The following is a 25,953-nucleotide window of genomic DNA, read 5'->3' on the forward strand; positions in this document are numbered from 1 at the left end:
GGATTTATCCCAGGAATGCAGGGTTGGTTCAATATTAGGAAAATTATGAGTATAATTAATTATATCAATACCAAACCTATCAGAAATCATATGATTATATCAATAGATGCTGAAAAAGCTTTTGACAAAATACAGTACTCATTCCTACCAAAATATTAGAAAGTAAAAGAATAAATGGATTGTTCCTTAGAATAAGAAGCAGTCTCTTGGGATGGCTAGGTGGTGCAGTGGATAGAGCACTGGCCCTGTAGTCAGGAGTACCTGAGTTCAAATCCGGCCTCAGACACTTAATAATTACCTAGCTGTGTCGCCTTGGGCAAGCCACTTAACTCCATTTGCCTTGCAAAAACTAAAAAAATAAAATAAAATAAGAAGCAGTATCAATCTGAAACCATCAACAAGCATTATATGCAATGGGGATAAGCTAGAGGCACTTCAATAAGATCAGGAGAGAAACAAGGATTCCCATTATCACCAATACTATTCAATATTGTATTAGAAATGTTAGCTGCAGTAATAAGAGAAGAAAAAGAAATTGAAGGGATTAAAATTGGGAAGGAACAAACAAAACTCTCAATCTTGGCAGATGACATAATGACATACCTAGAGAATCCCAAAAAGTCATCTAAAAAAGTACTAGAAATAATTAGCAACTTTAGCAGAGTAGCAGGATATTTAAAAAACCCTCATAAATCCTCAACATTTTTATATATTCCTAGAAAGAAGCAGCACAACAAGCTGGAAAGAGAAATACCATTCAAATTCACTTTAGACAATATAAAATACTTGGGAGTCTACCTGCCAAAGCAAAATCAGAAAGTTTTTGAAAACAATTACAAAACACTTCTCCCACAAATAAAATGAAATTTTAATAACTGGGTAAATATAAACTGATTATGGATAGACCAAACTAATATAATAAAAATGACAATTCTACCTAAATTAAACTACTTATTTAGTGCCCTACCAATCAAAATTCAAAAAAAATACTTTAATAAATTAGAAAAAAGTGTAAGTAAATTCAAATGGAGAAATAAAAAGTTGAGAATTTCCAGGGATTTAATGGGAAAAAAAGTGCAAATGTAGGTGACTTATCCCTACCAGATCTAAAATTATATTATAAAGCATCAGTCATCAAAACTGTCTCATATTTGCTAAGAAATAGAATGGTGGGGCAGCTAGGTGGCACAGTGGATAAAGCACCGGCTTTGGAGTCAGGAGTATCTGTGTTCAAATCCGGTCTCAGTCACTTAATAATTACCTAGCTGTGTGGCTGTGAGCAAGCCACTTAACCCCATTTGCCTTGAAAAAACCTAAAAAAAATGGAATGGTGGATCAGTGGAATAGACTAGGTGCAACAGCAGGAATTGATTATAGTAATCTGCTGTTTGATAAACCCAAAGTGTCCAGCTATTGGGACAAAAAAACTCTCTCTCTTTGATAAAACTGTTGGGAAAATTGGGAGTTAGTATGACAGAAACTTGGATTAGAATAACACCTCACACCCTATATACCAAGATAAGTTGAAAATGGATACAGGATTTAGGCATTAAAAAATATCATAAAAAACTAGAACATCAAGGAATAGTTTAACTGTCATATCTATCAAAAGGAAAGCAGTTTATGACCATGGGTCAGATGGAGCACATCATTAAAAACAAATTGTATAATTTTGAATACATTAAATTAAAAAGGTTCTGCACAGACAAAACCACTGTAACCAAGATCAAAAGAAATGTAGTAAATTGGGAAGCAATATTTGAAATTAGTATTTCTGACAAAGGACTCATTTTTAAAATATACAGAGAACTGTATCAAATTTTCAAAAAAACAAGCCATTTCCCAGTTGACAAATGATCAAAGGATATGCAAAGGCAATTTACAGATGAGGAAATCAAAGCAATCCATAGTCATATGGATCACTAATTATTAGAGAAATCACTATTTATTAGAGACATGCAAATTAAGGCATCTTTGAGGTACCACCTCACACCTCTCAGACTGGCCAATATGACCAGAAAGGACAATGATCAGTGTTGGAAGGAATGTGAGAAATCTAAAACACTAATACATTGTTGGTGTAGCTATGGACTTATCCAACCTTTCTGGAGAGCTATTTGAAATTATGTCCAAAGGGCAACAAAAATGTGCCTACTCTTTGATCCAACAAAACCACTACTGGTTTTGAACTCTGAAGAGATTATGAAAATATTTTTAAATATCACTTGTACAAAAATATTCATAGCAGCCCTGTTTGTGGTAGCAAAGATTTGGAAATTTAGTGTAAGTCCTTCAGTTGGGGAACAGCTTAACAAATTGTGGTATATGTATGTCATGGAACACTATTGTTCTATTAGAAACCAGGAGGGATGGGACTTCAGGGAAGTCTGGAGGGATTTGCATGAACTGATACTGAGTGAGATGAGCAGAAGCAGAAGCATAATGTATACCCTAACAACAACGTGGGGATGATGATCAGCCTTGATGGACTTGCTCATTCCATCAGTGCAACACTCAGGGACAATTTTGGGCTATCTGTGATGGAGACTGCCATCTGTATCCAGAGAGAGAGAATTATGGAGTTTGCACAAAGACCAGATAATATTACCTTTAATTTTTTTTAAAAAAAAGTTGGCTTATTATGTAATTTTGCTATGTCTTATACTTTATTTTTCTTCCTTAAGGATATGATTTCTCTCTCATCACATTCAACTTACATCAATGTATACCATAGAAACAATATAAAGACTAACTTATGTGGTTGGGGGAGGGAAGTGAGATTGGGGGAAATTGTTAAATTCAAAATAGACATATAAATAAATTTTTAAAAAGAAACTTTCAAATAAAAATATTATACAATTACTATATGCTAGGTACTAACTGCTAGAGATTTATATGACTTTTTTTAAGGGGGAGAATGCTTCTCCAAAAAAATGTGCATTCTCAGAAAAAGAGCATGTACATACAAATAAATATGAAATAATCACAAGCTATCTTTTTAAAAATGGATTAAGGAAAAGAGAAGTTTAGAATTCATGGAATCAAACTTGAATTGTATCTTGAAGGAACTGAGATCTTCAAAGTTAAAGTGAAGACAGAAAGTGTTCCATCTTCATGAGAATTATGAATTTGGATATGGCAAAGACAAAAGCAGTGATATTGAAAATGTAACCTTTCTAATATGTGTGAGAAGAAAAAAAGGCCAGTTTGGGAGGAACATAGATTATGATGAGGGTAATAATATACAATGAATTTAGAAAGAGAGGATGGGGCTAAAATACGAATTTTTGGAAAACATTATGGACATATGATTTTTGATGGGCTTTAGTGGCTAAAAAATATGGAAGAAAAAAGAAAAAACATAAAATAAAAAACATAAATAGGAATACTAAGATCATAGTCTTAGTATTGATTATAGTAGCATCTTCTTAGGTCTTAATAAATAGTTTTGAAGTATATTTATAGGAAATGTTTATCAAATTCCACAGGAAGAAATTTTATTGGAATTATAGGCAGATCACTACAGAAAATATGTCCAAAACTAATTATTCTAAATAGAAAAAGAACAAAAAAACAAGGACTGGATAGAATGAATCACTTAATAAAGAAAAGAAAGCAAATGTTTTAAGATTTATTTTTCATTTAGTAATATTTAATTTAATAGCACATGAAACATTCTTAAACTTACTTTTACTTATACTAAGTAGGCTCATAATAATTGAGGCACCTATGGGGGCGGCTAGGTGGTGCAGTGGATAGAGCACTGGCCCTGGAGTCAGGAATACCTGAGTTCAAATCCAGCCTCAGACACTTAATAATTACCTAGCTGTGTGACCTTGGGCAAGCCACTAAACCCCATTGCCTTGCAAAAATAAATAAATAAAATAATTGAGGCAGCTAGAAGGTTCAGTGCATAGATCAAAAGATCTAGAATGAGGAAAATCTTAATTCAAATTTATTCTCAGATACTTACAAGCTATTGGATCCTAGGCAAATCACTTAATCTTTATTTGCCTGAATCCACTGAAGAAGGAAAAGGCAAATCATTCCTGCATCTTTGCCAAGACAGCACAAGACACAGACAGTATTGCTGTGCTTTGAACCATGAAATCACAAAGAGTTACATAAAATTGAACAGGAAACGAAATTAATGTGTATTGATTAATTACTATGAAATAGAATTTCATCCTACTACATTCATTCATAGATACATAAAATCTGTGATATGGAAGAGTTTACATTCAAGTTGAACTGATAATTGTATGCTATATACAGTGGATGTTTGACCTTTACTTGAAGCCCTCTAATGAAAGGGAATCCTTTGTCTCTTGAAGCAACACACTCTACTTTTGCTGAACTTTGATTATCAATCAATCAATAAGCATTTATTAAGTGCATATGGTGTGCTTTGTACTGTGGATGCATGAAAAAAATATAAAGAATTATCCTTGCCCTCAAAGTCAAAAATATTAGGAAACTTTTCCCCTCTATCTAGTCCAAAGAATAATAGCTAGCCTTTAGATCTCTCAAGGATTTACAAAGCAACTTAAAAATATTTTCATCCTTATAGCAACCATAGAAAGTAGGGTACTATTATTTTCTCTTATTTACAGATGAAAATTGAGGTAGACTAAGGTTAAGTAACTTATCCAGTGCCATGTAGCTTGGTATTTCTGAAACTGAAATCAAATTCAGGTCTTTAGTCCCAGCATTCACTGAATGCTCATGGGCCACTTGGCTCATAAATCTGCTTCTTGGGCACTACCATCCACTGATACCAAGTCTGCACTCTTGGGCCAAGCAGATTAAGTCTAATCCCTCTTTCATATTAGACTCTCACTTTGATCACTCAATCAACAAGTAATATAAGTAATATCTCATGTTGACGAATGCTTTAAAGTGAGATAGTTTTCTGTTACTCTGACCAAGAAGGAATATTATAACCATGCACATCATCAGGATTACTATTCTTATTCAGTGCCTAAAATTGTGGTATGTGAATTACTTGGGGAAACCAAAGATTTTTAATACAGTTTCATTATGTGACAGCAATTATCTTCTCTGCTTCCACCACCACTAAGCTTACTCAAAATATCTATACTTCAAAAATTAAAACAAGATTGAAAAGTTTTCTGTTGGGTGAGTATGAGACTTAGTACTTTTTTGGTTCTCCTTTATTTTATTTTTAATTGTGTGATTTTTAAGATTGAAAATTATTGCTAGAAAATTTGGAAAAGTTGCAGTTCTTAGAGAGTAAACTTAAGTGATTATTACAAATTGCATGGCAACTGTTAACACAGAGACCAAATGTTTCAAAGATCACTCAAGCCCACAATAAAATGAGACCAGTTGCATTGAAGAAAAGAAGAAAATTAATGGCAAGAACAGATAAATAATGTAGTACCACAAAAGATTAGTGAATAATATTTTAATAGTTAATATTTACAGATCACTTTTATGTACCAGGTACTATGCTAATCACTTTGCAAACATTATCTCATTTGAATCTCATAATAACCCAGTTAGGCAAGATTTATTATCTTCATTTTACAGATAAAAAACAGAGGCAAACAAGGTTAAGTATATTGCCCATAATCACAAAAATGAGGCCAGATTTCACCTCAGATGTTTTTGACTCCAGACCCAGGGCTCTATGCATTATACCACCTTACTACATTCAGTGGATTCATGAGTCCCCTCTATGTTTTCCTTTAAATCAACTATTAAATTTCCAACTGAATATAATTTGAGTTGGAGAGGTTAAAAGAATGTGTCATCAAAACCAAGAATTAGTATAGCATCTTTTCATGGCTTGACGATGGACTTATGTCAGTATAAGCACAAATTCAGATTCTACAAAGCTGAAAATGTTTCAAGAATGGTTTGCTGATGAACTGTATATTTACTGAATAGGTTAAACTAAGTTTGCAGTCATTAAGTCTTCTAGAATTTATGAAGTCCCTTCTTTCTGCTAGATACTATAATAAATAACCAATGAAGAACATTTATCAAAAATATACTATGTACTAGACAGCAGGCTATGCACCAGGATATACAGGGTCAAAAGATAGTCCTGTATTCAAGTTTATAATCTATGTTCTAGGGATATAAGCACAGGGATACTAACAGTCCTTGATCTCAAGGAGCTCAAAAATTAATGATGGAGAAAATATTTAAGCAATAGTTTACAAACAAGATGTATACAGGATAAATTGGAGGTAATGTATAGAAAGAAGGCATTGAAATTACAATGGAAGTGCCCTATAGAAGATTGGATATTAGCTAAATCTTGAAGGAACCCAAGGGATTCAGGAAATGGAGATGAAGAAGAAAATTTAGAGAACAGCAGTGAAAAATATCTAGAGTATAGAAATGGAATTCTTTGGGAAAAGAAAAGAACAAGGATCCTAATGATACTGGATTGTAAATTATGTAGGGGGATTTGGGGGAGAGCAAAATAAAGGGGAATAAAAGTCCAGGTTAAGAAAGGCTACTTTCATGAAAGCCAATAAATATTGATTGGTTTTGGTTGTTCTGTTTTTTTAAGGTTTTTGCAAGGCAAATAGTATTAAGTGGCTTGCCCAGGGCCACACATCTAGGTAATTCTGTTTTGTTTTAAATTACAACTCAGAAAATCAGTCTCCTGAGAAACTGAGAAACTATGATTCATATCCATGCATAGATTATGCCATGCAATCAAATCCCTGATCTTAGAACAATGGAATTATAGAATTATTGCTCCAGTAATGGGAGGTGATAATATTAACCACAGAAAGTAGGATACTAAAATAAAGTGTAGCCAGTCCATCTTCAAATGCCTTGAACCAGGAAAAATTAGAACAGTCTACACATGGACAATTAGTTATAGGTAAAATATTAAAGCATAATCATGGAGAATTTTTGGTGATATTCTTGAAATTCTTCATTATCCTGAGAGAACATGATATGTACTTGTTGACTAGATTAGCTCCATTGGCCAAAGGAACAAAGAAACTTCTCTGCTATTTAAAGATAAAAATGATTTTTCATAAGATACCGGCACACATTCCAGGACATATCTGTTCTTACCATTAAGTTCAGCTATCTGTTCTTAGCATTAAGTTTTAGCACATGAAAGTCCTGAAACTTCTGAGAATGTATTATATAATTCTGTCTTTGGGATGATTATTTCCCAATCAATAGTTGGTTAGCTTTGCAGTAGCAGGTAATCATATGTTATATGGAAAATGATGATGATGATTCTACCTCTCCTATTTCCATCAGACTTTGAAGGTAAAATACAGAGAAAAATTTCCATTCAAAATTAGCTATTTTATATTCTGAAAACATCTGGCTGATTCATTTGTACCTTCCTCCTCATTCCATTGCAAATCAACTTAGACAGATCTGAGGGCAGGACATAGAATACCACTTATATTGGCTGATTATTCCTGATAGATGTAAAATGAAGGTAAATAATCTTAAATAAGTTAGGAATGTCATCATACTGACCAAATGAGTCACCCAGTTAACAAATGTTCTTCATTTAATAAAGAAATGACGATGGTTCTGGTAGTGGGTGGAAAGATGAAGTAAGTGGAAGGAAGATGGAAAAGTAGAGTGACTCTGTGTTTAATTTCTGAGAGGGGTGATTAAAGACAAAAACATCTAATAATGGGTTGATTTCACTTATCATTAGCATGGTCTAAGCATCTTGGATTTAGACAGAGGTATCAAGGTGTAGTCGATCAAGTAAACCAGGATTGGATAAACTGATAGAGCAAAATTACAACCTATATTTGAAAAGAATGACTATAACAGTAAGCCAGATCAATACTCAGTTTGCCAGGAGACTAATCAGTATAGCTAAATTGTTGGAAGAATTCTGGAAATATGATGTTGTTCATAATGGTAATTTCCAGTAAGGAGATCTCTTTCAGTACAAATCATTCAGTATTTAAGAGACTTGCCCAGAGTGGTATTTGTCAGAGGAAAGACATAAGGTCAAGTTAAGTAGATCACAAATAAAATTGAAAGATATCTCAGAGATCATCTAATCCCAAAACCTTCATTTTCTAAGGAAATTTGTACCTTCCTCCTCATTCCATTGCAAATCAACTTAGACAGATCTGAGGGCAGGACATAGAATACCACTTATATTGGCTGATTATTCCTGATAGATGTAAAATGAAGGTAAATAATCTTAAATAAGTTAGGAATGTCATCATACTGACCAAATAAGTCACCCACTAAGGAAACTGAATCCCAAGGAAGTTAACTATGATTTATCAAAACTCACACAGATTGAACAACTTAGTGGTGTTGTAGATATATACCATTGGGACCTTGAATTAAGAAGGCAAGTTCAAATCCAACCTTCAACACTTACTAGTTGTGAAGTTTGGCAAATTACTCAATCTCCTTGGGATTCAATTTGCTCAATTATAAAATGGAAAAAATAATACAACCACCTCTCACTGTTGTGAGGATCAAATGAAATAAAAATATTTGCACAATACTTAGCCTTGCGCCCAACATATAGTTTGTTCTGGGGTCTTTTAAAGCAAGTCTGACACGTTTGATGTTATTTTAACAAAAACAGTGTTCAAATTGACTCCAATACTCTTAACATCTTCCCCTTTGATAAGAAGACTAGTGATTGGAATAATAAATTCTTCCCAACGCTTTCATTTATAGAGAACAGAAAATGTATGTTCGCAGTTCATTTCACTTTGTATCTGCTGCCCTGCCTCTGTACAATTCTAAAAACAAGTTGACCCTGGAACATGATTTGAGTAATTCACCTTTAGTGACAAACAGAAAACCATCTCTTTAGGATTTCAAGAACTCCTCAACAACTAGATTGATGTTATTCTATTTTTTTTCTTTCTCAAAGAATTCTTCCCCCTCAGCTATAACAGAGACTTTTTTGCCTTCATTCAGCATTCATAGTTCAGGGGTTTGCAGCCCAAGTGAATAGTGTGATTAGATATTTTTTTCCACCAAAGTTATATGCACATTATATACTTGAAATGGTAGGGAAAAAAGACACAACTAATTTTCTCCATTTATTTGGATGTATTTTACAGTTGTATACCAAGGTATAATTTTTTTTTACACTTTTGCAAGGCAAATTGGGTTAAGTGGATTGCCCAAAGCCACACAGCTAGGCAATTATTAACTGTCTGAGACCAGATTTGAACCCAGTTACTCCTGATTCCAAGGCCGGTGCTTTATCCATTTTGCCACCTTGCCACCCCTATTTCTTTTTTTTTTTTTAGGTTTTAAAGGTATAAATTTTTTAAAAGGTAAGTATTTCAAACAGTATGTAGAACAATTGAAGATTGACAAATACTTCATCTTCCTACAATAGGATTGTAAAATTTGTACCTGGGAGTCTATTTGCCAAGGCAGACCCAGAAATTTTTTGAAAACAATTGTAAAACACTTCTCACACAAATTAAATCAGATTTAAATAACTGGGAAAACATAAACTGCTCATGGATAGGTAGAGCTAATATAATAAAAATGACAATTCTATCAAAACTATACTACCGGGGCCGGAGCCAAGATAGCCACATGAAAGGATCGAGTCTTAGGAGCTCTCTGATAAAACTCATAATCTAAGGACTCTAACTAAACTTTCAAGAGACAGAACCCACAGAGGGACCAAATGAGGCAGTTCTCCTACTCAAGGTAACCTGGAAAAGAGCAAAAAGGCTCTGCTCCCCGGGGTCAGAGGGGCAGCCCGCCAGAGCGAAAGAACTACAGGCTCCCAGAGGCAGCCCCAGGGCACTGGGAGTCACGGAGTCTCCTGAGCTGCACCCTGGGGAGCAGCGGGCACAAAGTGGGGGAACAGCGGGGGACCTCTGCCAGAGCAAGCACTTGGAGCCCAGCCCTCAGGGCACACAGCCAGCAGCCAGGTCTTTCTTCAGCCCAGACCTGGAAACAGAAGCAGGCGGAGCCAGTAAGCAGGAGCATCCAGGGCATGAGCCCATTGAGCTGTGGAAGGGGAGTGAAGAGAGAGAGAGACTGCAGAGCTCTGTCCTCTGCCCATGGAATAGGACTCTGGGGCTCTGACCACATTCAAATCCTGATCACAGTCTAGGCCCCCCCATAGAACAACAGGGCCCCCCCACCTCGGCCCCATGGCGGACGGGGGCGCTTATGGTCATTCACAGACCAGGTTGGAGGACAGAGCCTCAAACACTGAGACCCTTGTGGGAGTGTCCCAAAAGCTCAGGAAGCACCCCAAAAAACAGTCTTAGACTGGGAAAATGAGCAAGCAAAGAAACAAGAGGAAGACCATTGAGAAATATTTTGCCTATGAGCCCAAGAGGGATCAAAATACTCAGTCTGAAGATGAGGAAACACAAGCTCCTGCATCTAAAGACTCCAAGAAAAACAGAAATTGGGCTCAGGCTATGACAGAGCTCAATAAAGACTTCGAAAATCAAATGAGGTAGTTGGAAGAAAAACTGGGAAAAGAAAGGAGAGAGATGCAGGAAAAACATGAAAATGAGGTCAGCATCTTAGTCAAGGAAAGCCAAAAAAATGCTGAAGAAAATAGCATGCTAAAAACCAGCTTAGGTCAAATGGATAAAAGAGTTCAAAAAAGTTATGGAGGAGAAGAATGCTTTAAAAAGCAAAATTGGCCAGATGGAAAAAGAGATAAGAAAACTCTCTGAGGAGAACAAATCCTTCAGACAAAGAATAGAATTCAGGGAGATTGATGAATTTACCAGAAATCAGGAATCAATACTTCAAAACCAAAAGAAATGAAAAATTAGAAGAAAATGTGAAATATCTCATTGAAAAAACAACTGATATGGAAAACAGACTTAGGAAAGATAATTTAAAAATTATTGGAATACCTGAAAGTCATGATCAGGAAAAGAGCCTTGACATCATTTTCAAAGAATTACTACAGGAAAATTGCCCTGATATTTTAGAAGCAGAGGGCAAAATAGAAAAGGAGAGAATCCACCGATCCCCCCGAGAAAGAGATCCCAAAAAACCCACCCCTAGGAATATTATAGCCAAGTTCCAACTCCCAAGTCAAAGAGAAAATATTACAAGCAGCCAGAAGGCCACAGTTCAAACATCATGGAGCTGCAGTCAGGATCACACAGGACTTAGCAGCAGCTACATTGGAAGCTTCTAAGGCTTGGAATACAATATACCGGAAGGCAAAAGAGCTTAGAATGCAGCCAAGAATGAACTACCCAGCAAGGCTGAATGTCCTCTTCCAGGGGAAAAAGATGGACTTTCAATGAACGAGGAGAATTTCAAATGTTCCTTTTGGAATGGCCAGAGCTGAACAGAAGGTTTGATCTTCAAATACAGGCCTCAGGTGAAGCATGGAGATTGGAGGAGAGGGGGGAATATGAGGGACTTAATGAGGATGAACTGCTTGTATAGAAAAAATGATACTGATAATATTCATATGAACCTTCTCAGTTAATAGAGCAGGTAGAGGGAGCTTTTATAGTTGAAGCACAGGGGAAAGCTGAATTCGAAGATAAAATATGGTGTAAAAATGGAGTCAATAGGAAAAAAGGGAAATGGAATGGGAGAAAGAAAAAGGAGACGGGGAATAGTCCAAGATATTTCACATAATAAGAATATTTTTATTACAATGTGCTATTGCAATGATATGGAAGGGGGGAGGCAAGGGGAATGAGGGAACCGTTGCTCTCATCAGAGATGGCTAGGAGAGGAAACAGCAAATATACTCAATGGGGTATAGGCATCTGGAGTAAGAAGGAGGGGGGAGCAGGGGGAAGGGGTGGGGATGTGAATAAAGGAGGAGAGGATGGACCATTGGGGGAGAGTGGTCAGATATAACACATTTTCTTTTTTACTTCTTGCAAGGGGCTGGGATTGGAAGGCCTGTCCGGGACCATAGGGCCAGGTGGATTCTGGGCCTAAGGGGTGGTATGGGGGCTCAGGGCCTCTTGGCCCCAGGACCAGGGATCTGTCTGCTGTGTCACTCAACTACCCTACAGCAGAGTCAGAGTGAAAATAGAGAGAAAATATAGTACATGGTAGTGGAGAAATAAGAAAGGAGGGAGTTGCGATCAGCAATGGCAACGTTGGAAAAATATGGAAGTAACTTTTGTGATGGACTTATCATAAAGAATGTGATCCACCCATGACAGAGTTGTTGGTTTTGGAACAAAGACTGAAGCACATTTTTTATTATTATTATTATTTGAGGGAGGGTTCAGGGCAAGTGGGGCTGGGTGGCCTGCCTGAGGCCACATAGCAGGGGGATCTTTGGGTGTCTGGGGCCAGATTTGGACCCAGGTGCTCCTGGCTCAAGGGCCAATGCTCTATCTGCCACCCAGCCACCCCTGCTATTATTACTATTTTATTTTATTTTGTGTCTTTTTTTTCTTCTTTTTGGTTTTTGCAGGGCAGTGGGGATTGGGTGGCTTGCATGTCACATGGCTGGGTGATTATTGGGTTTAGTAGGCTGGATATGGACTCGGGTGCTCGTGGCTCCAGGGCTGGTGCTTCATCCATTGCTCTACCTGGCCACACCTGCAATTATTACTATTATTTTTTTAATTTTAATTTTTTTTTCTCTCCCCTTTGCTTTTTTTCGCCCAAGCAATTCTATCTATATTCATGGGGGGAGGGGTATTTTGTTTACTTGTAAACAAGAATATTTTATTAATGTAAAAAAACATTTGTACAAAATGAGAATAAAAAATAAATTAAAAAAGAAGACACCTTCCTGATATCAAAAAAAAAAACTATACTACCTTTTTAGTGCCCTACCAATCAAAATTACAAAAAAAATTATTTTAATGAGTAAGAAAAAGTTGAAAGTAAATTCATTGGGAGAAATAAAAAGTCAAGAATTTCCAGAGATTTAGTGAAAAAAAAGGGCAAAAGAAGGTGGCTTAACCCTACCTGTTCTAAAATTATATTACAAAGTATTAGTCATCAAAACTATCTGGTATTGGCTGAGAAATAGAGTGGTGGACAAGTGCAATAGACTAGATTCAATAGCAGGAAATGATTATAATAATCTGCTATTTGATGAACCCAAAGAATCTAGCTATTGGGTTAAAAACACACTATGATAAAAACTGCTGGGAAAATTGGAAGTTAGTATGGAAGAAACTTATATTAGACCACCACCTCACACCCTATACCAAGATAATATCCAAATGGATTAAGGATTCAGGCATAAAAAACAATACTATAAGCAAACTAGGAGATCAAGGACTAGTTTACCTGTCAGATCTATGGAAAGGAAGCCATTTGTGACTAAGGAAGAGATGGAGAATATCAGTAAAAACAAACTAGATGATTTTGATTCCATTAAATTAAAAGGCTTTTGCACAGATAAAACCACTGTAACCAAAATCAAAAGAAATGCAGTAAACTAGGTAACAATCATTTACAACTAATATTTCTGACAAAGGACTCATTTCTAAAATATATAGAGAACTGAGTCAAATTTAAAAAGAGAAAAGCCATTCCCCAGTTGACAAATGGTCAAAGAATATGCAAAGGCAATTTACAAATGAGGAGATCAAAGCCATCCATAGTCATATGCAAACTTGCTGTAAATCATGACTTATTAGAGAAATACAAATTAAAGTTTATGTGAAGTACCACCTCACACCTCTCAGACTGGCCAATATGACCAGAAAGGATAATGATCATTGGTGGAAGGGTTTTAGGAAATCTGGAACACTATAACATTGTTAGTGGAATTGTAAAGTCATCCAAACTTTCTAGAGAGAAATTTGGAACTACACCCAAAGGGTAAAAAAAAGATGTGCATACCCTTTGATCCAGCAATACCATTACTGGATCTATACCCTGAAGGGATTATGAAAAAGGGTAAAAACATCATTTGTATAAAAATATTCAAAGCACCCCTGTTTGTGGTGGCAAAGAGTTGGAAATCAAGTAAATGTCCTTCAATTGCAGAATGGCTTAGCAAACTGTGGTATATGTCATGGAACACTATTGTTCTATTAGAAACCAATAGGGATGGGAATTCAGGGAAGCCTGGAGGGATTTGCATGAACTGATCCTGAGTGAGATGAGCAGAAGCAGAAAAACACTGTACACCCTAACAGAAACATGGGGGTGATGATCAACCTTGATGGACTTGCTCATTCCATCAGTGCAACAATCAGGGACAATTTTTGGCTGTCTGCAATGGAGAATACCATCTGTATCCAGAGAAAGAACTGTGGAGTTTGAACAAAGACCAAGGACTTTTACCTTAAATTTAGAAAAAAAACTGATATCTTACTGTCTGATCTTGCTATCTCTTATACTTTATGTTTCTTCCTTAAAGATATGATTTCTCTCTCATCACATTCAATCTGGATCAATGGATAACATGGAAACAATGTAACGTCTGACAAATTGCATTCTGTGGGGGGGGGGGAGTGAAGTAAGATCAGGGGAAAAATTGTAACACTCAAAATAAATAAAATCTTTATAAAAAAAAGATTGTAAAATTTGTGAAGGAATAAGCAGTAAAACAAGACAGCAAACATATCTGCTTTGTGTAATTCACCTTTACTGAGAATATATAAATAAATAAACAGATAAACAAATAAAACTTACTATAATTGAAACCATTTTGTTTTAAATCTCCAGTTTGTGAGTGAACTGTTTTGAGAAAGTTTTTTTTTTCATGTAAGTTATTTTTCAACATTAAGACAGCACCTATTTGGTATAACATACATGTTATGTCACCAACAGGAACAAGTATTAGAAATGATTGTCAGCAATTTATGTGATATTTATGAGAATTAAACAACTTAAGAATAACCATAGGTAAAAATAAAAAAAAAAAAAAACTCATCGCAGGCCCTAGTCATCAGCCTCTTCCTAGGATAGTCCTAGGTCTGGTTTCCTTTATCCCTTTGCTTGAGTTTTAACTAACCATTTTTGCCTGAAGGTCATACTGATAGAGACTAACCACTTGATTGCCTTAGGGAGAAACAGAGGATGTCTGGACAGAGAAGAAACCTTATCATAGGTACAGAACAAAAGAAGCTAATGAGGTTCTCTAAGATAGAAGTTGATGGTTTATTCTTAGAGAAGGGTACTGTTTGAACACTTTAATCAGTAAAGTTTGCTTGCTTGTGAATGTGAAGTAGTGCATGCATTGAGGGCTGTTGAGTGTGAAAATAGAGCACTAGATTTGGAAATAGGAAGATTCATCTTCCTGAGTTAAAATCTGGCCTCTCAACTTGTTACCTGCATGACCCTGGGCAGGTCATTTAACCCTGTTTGCCTGGGTTTCCTTATCTGTAAATTGAACTGGAAAAGGAAATGGCAAATCACTTTATCATCTTTGTCAAGAAAACCTCAAAAAGGGTTACAGAGTAAATGAAACATGACTGAAATGAGTGAATAACAACAAATTGAGAAGTATTAGTCTAGATGACCTTTGAGCTCCTTTACATCTTTGAAATTGCTTTGATGTTTATCAAGTCATGTTAGAGACTTGTTTTCAGGTAAAGCATATTTTCAGCCATTCACAAAAGAAATAGAGCTTCTATAATTTCTATAATAGTAGTTTTGTACAGGAAATGTCAAATCAATTATGTATCATACAGTCTCAAAACTACAACTGACAATAATCAGTTCAGATAGCTGTAACCTCCAGTAGGACAGAGGCAGGGCTGGTAAGTATATAGCAAATAACATCCCCCCTAAAAAATTCATGATACTTTTAGGTTTAGCCTTCATTATCACTTAGTGATGTGACCCAGAGCTAGGATTGGTAATAGTGCTTACCTTAAAGAATTGTTGTGAGAATCAAATGAGATCTATAAAGCAAAACTGTATATCTTAAAGTGCTATATAAATGCTGGGTTTTGTTGTTATTGTTGCTGTTGTTTTAAGGAATATTATATTATGCCTATTTTACAAATGACAAAATTTGAAGACCAGAAATTTTAAATAATTTGTTCAAGATCACATAAATAATAAGTATTGAAAATTTTTCTCTTCCCCAGTTATCCTCCTGTGGTACTATTGTGTTTAATTCTGTGCAAATATCCATTTTTAAGAAGAACATTGACAAGCTGAGATAATATAGAGGGGGGCAATATGAATAGTAAATAGCTTTGGATTAATATATGAGAATCTATTGAAAGAATTGGAAATTTTTAGCCTATAGAAGATACATGAAAAAAGTATTAGATAGTTCTGCTTCATTCTGGAAGCAGAATCAGTTAGAAATTGCAATAACAAGAAAATTGAGATTTGATATTTGGAAAAAGTTAATAAACTTTCCAATTAGTGTTGTCTAAAAGTGTATCTCAATAGCTAGTAGGTTCATTCTCTTGCAATTTATTACAAAAGCTGCATGACCACTTATCAGAGATATTATAAAAAGGATTCTTATCAGTTATAGTATGGTCTAAATGACCTTTGAGTTCCTTTACATCTTTGAAATTCTGTTACTGTTTATCAAGTCATATTAGACACGTTTTTGCAGATAAAGAATATTTTCTAATCATTCACAGTAGAAATGGAGCTCTTTTTCATCAGAGAATACAACTCAAAGAGTGATATGTCTTTCAAAAAAATTTTTTCATAGAAAGGTCTTATCTAATAACATAAGTAAAGCTCAAGCAACCAAGATATCACAGAAGTGTAAGAGAGGAATTGTTTTCATTGGTGGGCTTGACTCAATCAAAAGCATCTGCCCACTTTGCTACTGATTCTTTCACCACCTTTTATTAAAAACTTGTCTTTTCCAAGAAAACTGACCAGCTCCTCTTCTACTACAGTTGCTTTCCATGTGTTATTTAACCTCCCAGTTAAAGCCCCACTGTTGATCCCTTTTCGCCATAGAGAATGATAAGGATTAACATTCTCAGATTCCTCCAAAGGACATGAGTTGGGTACTTTGAAAAGACAGTAGCTGCTTGAAGGGAAGACTGATTTTGATGATCAAAAGAAAAACACTGGTGAGAAGGGATAAGGTGAAAAGACAGAGAGAAAAATACAAATGAGGAGGATAGAATATAGGGAAATACTTAATCATAACTGTGAATATAAATAGGCTAAACTCTCCCATAAAACAGAAGCAAGTAGCATAGTGTATTAAAAAACAGAATCTTACAATATGCTATTTACAAAAAAACACAATAGGTAGAATCACAGAGAGTAAAGAAAAAAGCTTGAGCAGAATATATAATGCTTTAGCTGAAGTAAATAAAAAAACAGGGATAGCAATCCTGATCTCAGATAAAACAAAAGCAAAATTGAACTAATTAAAAGGGATAAAGAAAGAAACTACATTTTTCTAAAAGATGCCATAGGCAATGAAGTAATATCAATCTTAATATATATGCACCAAATAGTATATCATCCTTATTCTTAAAGAAGTTAAATGAATGGAGGAAACCTCAACCTCCCCCTTTCAAAATGAGATAAATCTAAAATTAACAAAGAAGGATTAAAATTAACAAGAAGGATATTCAGAAATTGAGTAGAATTTTAGAAAAGTTTTGTTGTGATTAGCCCTCTAGAGAAAATTGAATGGCAATAGAAAGGAATATACCTTCTTCTCTTCTCTTCAATACATGGTATCTACACAAATATTTACCATGCATTAGTGCATAAAAACCTCAAAATCAAATGTAGAAAGGCAAAAATATTTAATGCATTTTTATCAATCATAATGCAATAAAAATTGCATTTAATAAAGGTCCATGGAAAAATGAACTGCAAACTAAGTGGAAAGTTAATTAATGATTTTAAAAAATAAATGGATCAAAACATGAATTATAGAATTGATCAACAATTTCCTTTAAGATATTAACAATGATGAGACCTCATACTAAAACTTGAGGGGAACAGCCACAGCAGTTATTAGGGAATTTTTTTTTCATCTCCTAATGTTAACAAGAACTAGAAAAGAAGAGATAAGTGAAATGGGAATGCATTTAAAAAAACTAGAAGAGAACAAATTAAAAATCCCTAATTAAATACTAAATTAAAAATTCTGAAAAATCAAAAGAGAGAGAGATTAATGTAATTGAAATTGAGAAAATTATGCATGAACTGATGCTGAGTGAGATGAGCAGACCCAGAAAAACACTGTACACCCTATCAGTAAGAGGGAGGTGATGTTCAACTTTGATGGACTTGCTTGTTCCATCTGTGCAACAACCAGGGATAATTTTGGGCTATCTGTAATGGAGAATGCCATCTGTATCCAGATAAAGAGCCATGGAGTTTGAACAAAGTTCAAGGACTATTCCCTTTAATTTAGAAAAAAACAGATATCTTATTGTCTTATCTTGCTATCTCTTATACTTTTTATTTCTTCATATGGATGTGATTTCTCTCTCATTACACTCAATTTGGATCAATGTACAACATGGAAACAAAATAAAAACTGACAGATTGCTTTCCATGGGGGAGGTGGGGGGGGGAGGCAAGTAAGATTGGGAGAAAAATTATAAAACACAAATAAAATCTTTAAAAATAAAAAAAAATTATAAAGAAAGAAATTGAGAAAATTATAAAAAATAAATAAAATTAAAAGTTTGTTTTATGGAAAACAATAAAATACATAAATCTTTGAATAATTTTCTCTAAAAAAAGAAAGAATAATACCACCTTACCAGTATCAAAAATGAAAAGAGTGAACTCAGCACCAATTAATAGGAATTTAAAGTAATGATTCAAAGCTATTTTGCCTAAATGACTGCCAATAAATCTGAAAAATAAAATTGAAATGCATGAAAACTACAAAAAACCTAAAATTTCTTTGAGAAGAAGAAATAGAATACTTGAATAAACTCATTTTACAAAAAGAATTTGAAATCATCAATGAACTCCCTAAGAAAAAAATCTCCATGGTCAAATGGATTTATAAGTGAATTTTACCATTTGGAGAACTATTAATTCTAATTCTATATTAAACTATTTGGAAAAAATAGTCAAAAAAAGTTCTGCCAAAAATTTTTTATGACATCAACATTGTGCTTATATATAAACCAGGTGGAGCCAAAAGAAAGAAAATTATAGATCAATTTCCCTAATAAATATTGAAGCAAACATTTTAAATAAAATGTTATTAAAGAGATTACAAGTTATCACTAGGATAATAGACTATCATCAGTTAGATTTATACAAGGAGTGCATGGATGATTCAATATTAGGAAAGCAGTCAGCCTGATTTACCATATCAATAACAAAACAAACCCAATAAGATTGTTTCAATAGATGATGAAAATGTTTTTGAAAAATATAGCACAAATTACTATTAAAAACAACAGAAAGCATAGGAATAATTGGAGTTTCCCCTTAAAAATGAAATGCAGTATCAATCTAAAACAATCAACAAACACTTTATGCAATGGAGATAATCTAGAAGTATCCCCAATACGATCAGGAGTGAAACAAGGATGACCATTATCACTGCTATTATTCAAATAATGCAGAAAGCTGGGAAAAAACATTTTCACAGTTAGTTTCCCAAATATATAGAGAACACAGTAAAATTTATAAGAGTATAAGTCATTCTCCAATTGATAAATGGTCCAGGGATATAACAGGCAGTTTTCCAATAAAGAAATTATGCTATCTATAGTCATATGATCAAAATTCTCTAAATAATTATTGATTAGAGAAATGTAAATTAAAACAATTCTGGTGCTATTTCATACCCCATCAGTCTGATTAAAATGACAAAAAGGGAATAAGATCAATATTAGAGAGGATGGGGGAACTAGGACACATGCACTATTAGTAGAACTGTGAACTGATCCAACCGTTCTAGAGAATGATTTGAAACTATGCTCGAAGGGCATAAAACTGTGCATTCATTTTGATTCAGCAATGCCACTATTAGATCTACACTCAAAAGAGATCATGAAAAAAAAGGAAAGGACCCATATACAAAAAAATTTATAGTTCCTTTTTTTCCGTGACAAAAACATTATTAATTAAGATATTCATCAATTTGGGAATGACTGAAGAAATTGTGGTATTTGAATGTGATGGAATACTATTTTTCTGTAAGAAATCTGAGTGGGTGGACTTGAGAAAAACCTTGAAAGATTTGCCTGAACTGATGCTAAGTGAAGTGAGAAGAACAGAATATTTTACAAATTAACTGCAACATTGAGAGATCAACCATGATACACTCAGTTCCTCTCAGCAGTTCAATGATCAAAAACAAAGAAAAAGCTATGGACTCTAGCTACAGATCAAAACATACAACATTTACTTTTTTAAACTTCTTTTATGTTTTTTTTTCTCTCTTTCTCAGGCTTTTTCCCTTAACAACTGTTCTTGGACAACTTTTACCAATTAATTTTTTTGTTTATTTTTTTTAGTTTTTGCAAGGCAAAAGGGTTAAGTGGCTTGCCCAAGGCCCCACAGCCAGGTAATTATTAAGTGTCTGAGGCCAGATTTGAACTCAGGTACTCCTGACTCCAGGACTGGTGCTTGATCCACTGTGCCACTTAGCCATCCCAACTTATATCAATTGTTCACTGCCATGTGGAGGGAAGAAGGAAGTGAAGATGGTAGAAAAACATGGTAGAAAAATCAAAAATTTATAAAAAATGAATGTCGAAAACTATTTTTGCATGCATTTTGGAAACAATTAAATAAAAAAAGAAATGGATACAAGTAATGGGGAAAAATAAAAAATATCTTTTCTAATTTGATGACAATGAAATTCTCATTATTGCTATTATTGTGGCTATTTAATAACAATAGATATTCATAAAAACTTATTGCTTTAATTATCAAACTGTATCCAAGTACTGTTTCTGCATAACTAATTTTATAATTTCATTACTAAAAATCTTTCAGTGGTGGAAAAATATTTATTAGAGAAACTACTTTTTTAGAAACTGACCCTGATGGAAAAGTGTAATGCCTGCAAAATTGTTAAAGAAAAAAAAATGTTTTCAATAAATAGATAATCTGTGTTTAAGATTACTATATATATATATATGCATACATAAATATATACATGTACACACACACACACACACACACACACACACACACACACCTATCTTACTGCCTCATTTGCATTGGCAAGTTCACACTTAGCATAAAAATCCAATAAATTTTCCAAGAATAAACAGCCGCACATTGACTGATGACAGTAGAGCAACTGGATCTAGATTTTCACTCCAAGATTTTGGACCTAGAGTCCTTCAGGCAAAAAGTCCAATAATAGATAAAACATGTACATACTTCTGCCAGTTTCATCATCACTGAAACTCTATTTAATGCTCTTGTCTTCTTGTATTTCCCTAAAAAAAAGATGCTCAGAAAGATCTGTCAAAGAGTTCCTGGATTCACATTTTGTTTTAACTACCAAATGCACAACTTTAGGCAAAAACCTCATCACCTTATGTCTAATTATAGCAAATGCCTCACCAGACTATATCTATCTTCCCATGACTGTTGCAAGAATAATCTTTTTTTTTAAATGGCTATCATCATGTCAGTCTCCTTCTTAAGAACTCACAATGACAGTATACTAAAAGATAGTGTGGATCAATGGGAAAAAGTCAATGCAGATCGAAAATTGAATAGCACTTTGAGGCAGAAATCTTTGTTTTTCTGTTTTAGCTGTTGTGGTATCTATAATATGATAATAATAGAGATAATTAATAATAATAATAATAATAATAATAATAATAAAGACATAGTACCATTCTCATGGTAAGAATCAAATAAGATAGTGTATGAAAAGAAGTTTCTAAATAGGTCAACTATTAAATATTATAGCTGATACTGTAAATTCGAAGCTCAATTCAGTTTCAAGAAACTGCAATCTGATCCCATTTTACTTATCTATCCAGTTGTTGTTTTCTATTATCCCAAAGATATACACATATAAACATAAATACAGACACGAAAGAGATTTATATGTAATCTGAGATCTATGAACTTGATTTTTAAAATATTTGATTACTATTTTAATATCATTGGTTTCCTTTTTGATCCTTTTTGCATTTCAAATTTAAGTCTAAAAGGGATTCCATGAATCCTAACAGGTTCATAAAACAAAAAAGATGAAAAACCCTCATCTGATGAGTCTAAATCCTTGCTTTTGCATATAGACAAGTGAGGCCCAAAGACATAAGATGGCTTGCTTTAAAGATTCTAGTAGCCTCTAATCTAAATGAAGAAGCCCCTAATGAACCTCAGGACCCTAGTCTTGGAGCAGCAAAGTGGACAGAGCACTAGCCCTGGAGTCAGGAGGACCTTAGTTCAAATCTGGTCTCAGACAATAATTACCTAGCTGTGTGACCTTGGGAAAGTAATTTAACCCCATTACCATGAAAAAAAAAAACAACTGAAAATCCTAGTCTTTTTGTTAGATGAAGATCAGGAGTAATTGGATCAAAGACCCTTTGCTACCAGAGTAGAGTTTGAATAACTAGACAACAAATCCTCAGGAATCCTACCTTTCTACATTTAGCATGAATCAGCTCCAATTACTAGGTGGAAGATCCTTATTCCCTGGCCCAAGTGTTTGCTTTTGCTCCACCCTGAAAAAAACCTTTAAAAATTGATGTGATTTGACTCAATTGGTATGCTCCATTCCTTCTGGGACCCCAGTGGAAGTGCACATTTCAACCTTGCCTTCCATTGACTCTTATTATTTCTATTATCCTTCAAAGTCTTTCCTATTACAAGTATAACCCCATCAAAAAAAGTTTTAATATCTTCTTATGCACTTCATGTTTCCATTTTCCTGTGTACAATGTTCTCCTGGTTCTGCTCAGTTCACTAAGCATCATTTCATGTCATTCCAGGTTTTTCTGAAAACTGCCTGTTTATCATTTCTTATGCACAATAATATTCCATTACATTCATACACCACAACTTGTTCAGTCATTTCTCCACTGATCAGTATTCCCTAAGTTTTCAATTCTTTGCCAACACAAAAAGAGTTCTTATAAATATAAATAAATGTGGATCCTGTTCCCTTTTATATAATCTCTTTGAGATAATGACCTAGATATAATATTGGTAGAACAACGGATACTCACAGTTTGATTCCCCTTTGGGCATAATTCCAAATTGGTCTACAGAATGGTTGGATCAATAACTGTTGCTTTTTAATCTGCATAGTTACCTCAGTAGATAAGGAAGATGATCTAGTACTCCCATCTCTTTGAAGATTTGCCACATTTTGTTGTGATTAGCATAGTCTAAGGATTTACTGTAGTCAATGAAGTGAAAGTATTTTTTTTTAAAAAAGCTCTTGCTTTTTCCATAACATGGTGATATTATTTATTTTGGCTCCAGTTCCTCTACCTCTCTGGAAACACACCTCCATTTCTGCGAATTATTGATTCATATATTTCTAAGCTTAGCTTGCAGAATCTTAAGTATAAATTTTCTGGTATGTGAATTAAGTGCAATTTTTTAAAATAATTTTATCATTATTTAGCATTGTCTTTCTTTAGAATTGGGACATAAACTGAACTTTTTCAATTAAAGTGGCCATTGCTGAGTTTTCCAAATTTGATGGCATATTGAGTGAAGTACCTTAATAGCATCTTAGAATTAAATTTTAGAAATTTAATATCTCTGTTGGAATATTCATACTTCTACTAGTCTTATTGTTAACAGTGTTTGTTAATGCAAATGTGACTTCATCTGAAACCTGTAAGGTTCTAAAGGAACAACCACAGCATCACGATGAGTGGTGATATTTCTTATATAGTTCTGTATATTCTTGACATCTTTAATTAATCTGTTCCAGTCAAGTCCCTATACCTTTTGTCTTTTATCATAGCCATTTTGCATGAAACATTCTTTTGATATATTTAATTTTCTTGAAGAAATTTCTTGTCTTTCCCATTCTAGTTTTTTCTTCCATTTTTTTTGTATTGTTCATTTAAGAAAAAAATCTTCTTAGCTCTCTTTGCTGTTCTATGGAATTCTGAATTTACTTGTATATTTCTTTCCCTTTCCTCCTTTACTTTTTACTTTTATTTCCTCAGTTATTTGTGAAACTTTATTAGCCAGATTCTCTACAATAACCCTATTCTTTTTCTTTGGGATTATTTTTTTTTGTTACTACCTTCTGAAACACTCTATATACCAGATCTAATTCCTCAAATCTTTTCATCACCTTTGCTTCATATTTGTAGGAAATGATATTTAGGTGATATCTATATGATCTGATGGGTTTTTCCTACTATCTTCAATTCAAGTCTAAATTTTGCAATTATGATCTGAATCACAGTCAATTCTAGAACTTGCTTTCACTGTCTGTGCAGAGCTTTTCCTCCTTTGGTTGCAAAGTAGATAATCAATCTGGTTTTGATTTTTGAGTATCTGGTGATATCCATGAATAGCCTGACCTTTTGAATTGTTGAAAAAAGGACTTTGCAATGATCATGATTTACATTACCAAAATTCATTAGTTATTTTTTTCCTGCACTTCAAGAATCAATGGTCACTTGCCATTTATTACAGTTATCTTTTTATTTCCTATAGCATTTTAATCCCCTCATTATGAACATGAAATATTTGAGGGTTGTTATTTATAGAAGAAACTTATAGGATTTCATAGAACTGAGCAACTTTGAACTCTTCAATATCTGTGGTTGGAGCATAAACTGGCACTATTTTGATGTTGAATGATTTACCTTAGATTAGAACAGATATCATTCTGTCATTTTTTAAGGTTATGCCACAGTACTGCTTTTCTCTTCCTTTTATTGATTATGAGGGTTGTTCCATGTCTTCTTATTCCTGTTTATAATAGTATATGTAGTGATGACCTTAACATATCACTAGTAGAAACTTTAGTAGAAATCACAATTTGTACTTTTTCACTTTTGAATCTCATTATTCCATAGTATGCCTTCTTCATTCCAGTCAGACCAAACTCATTCTGAAACCAAAATATTTTTCAGATTTCTTACTCTATACCTTTGTTCAACTCCTTTCCATTCCTAAATGCCCTTGTAGAAATCTATGTTCATCATTTCCATCATGTTCACTCCAAATGTTCTTCTTCATCCATAATTCATACTCTTTTGTATTCTCCAGTTGTACGTACTATGTTGCAAAAGTTGAAGTTAGAAGAGTTTGAGTGGAATCTTGGCATTGCCAATTATAATCGGTTCAATCAAAGGTTATTTAGTCTCTCAAAGACTCAACTTTCTGATCAGTGAAAGGGGGTTAATTTATATACCACCTTTCTTTATAGGGTTGTTGTTGGGAATCAAATCCAGTGATGAATCTAGAAATAGATTAAAACTACTAGGAGCTATTGGTATGACCATCTGCCTCCTATGTGTGTTTGGATTTTTCTTATTTTCATCTCTAAGTATATGCTCATCTTCATGTTCTGTACCAAACTATAAAGTGGACATTTTTATGTTGTCACAACCACCTGCTTTGTATCAACCTATTACTAAGTGTACTTTTGTGATGAGTAAAATAATTACTAATGCAAAAATGTAAAATAACCCAACTTGCAGTTATTTGAAAAATAAAGCAGCAAAGATATTACAATAAATACACATCCACTTTTCCCAAAGTTCTCATAGGACTGAATCATGTCACATCTGTGCATGAGTCTTGCTACATGACTTTTGCATTTCATGTTTATTTTTCTATTCTTACAAATTAATTACATGTGACCTTCATATGGAAGCTGTTGTGCAAAAGACCCTTAAACCATACCTCAGTGACTCCTTGTACAATAAATTCCATATTGTTTCCCAAAGAATGATGCCTTTACTCCTTGAAATGGAATGGGGATGATAGGAACTAACATTGCATTGTATAAAATGTAAATGATTCCTACAAATCTGTACAATGATTCTGTCTGTATAATATATAATTCCTATAAACTGTATAAAATACATTTCATTCAAATAACTAATTTATAATGTTTTGAAAACCAGTAGAAGAGTCTGTCTCATCTTCTAAAAGATTATTTGGAGTAAAAAGGACCTGATT

The sequence above is a fragment of the Macrotis lagotis genome, chromosome 5 (genome assembly GCF_037893015.1).
Source record: "Macrotis lagotis isolate mMagLag1 chromosome 5, bilby.v1.9.chrom.fasta, whole genome shotgun sequence".
Classification (NCBI taxonomy): Eukaryota; Metazoa; Chordata; class Mammalia; order Peramelemorphia; family Peramelidae; genus Macrotis; species Macrotis lagotis.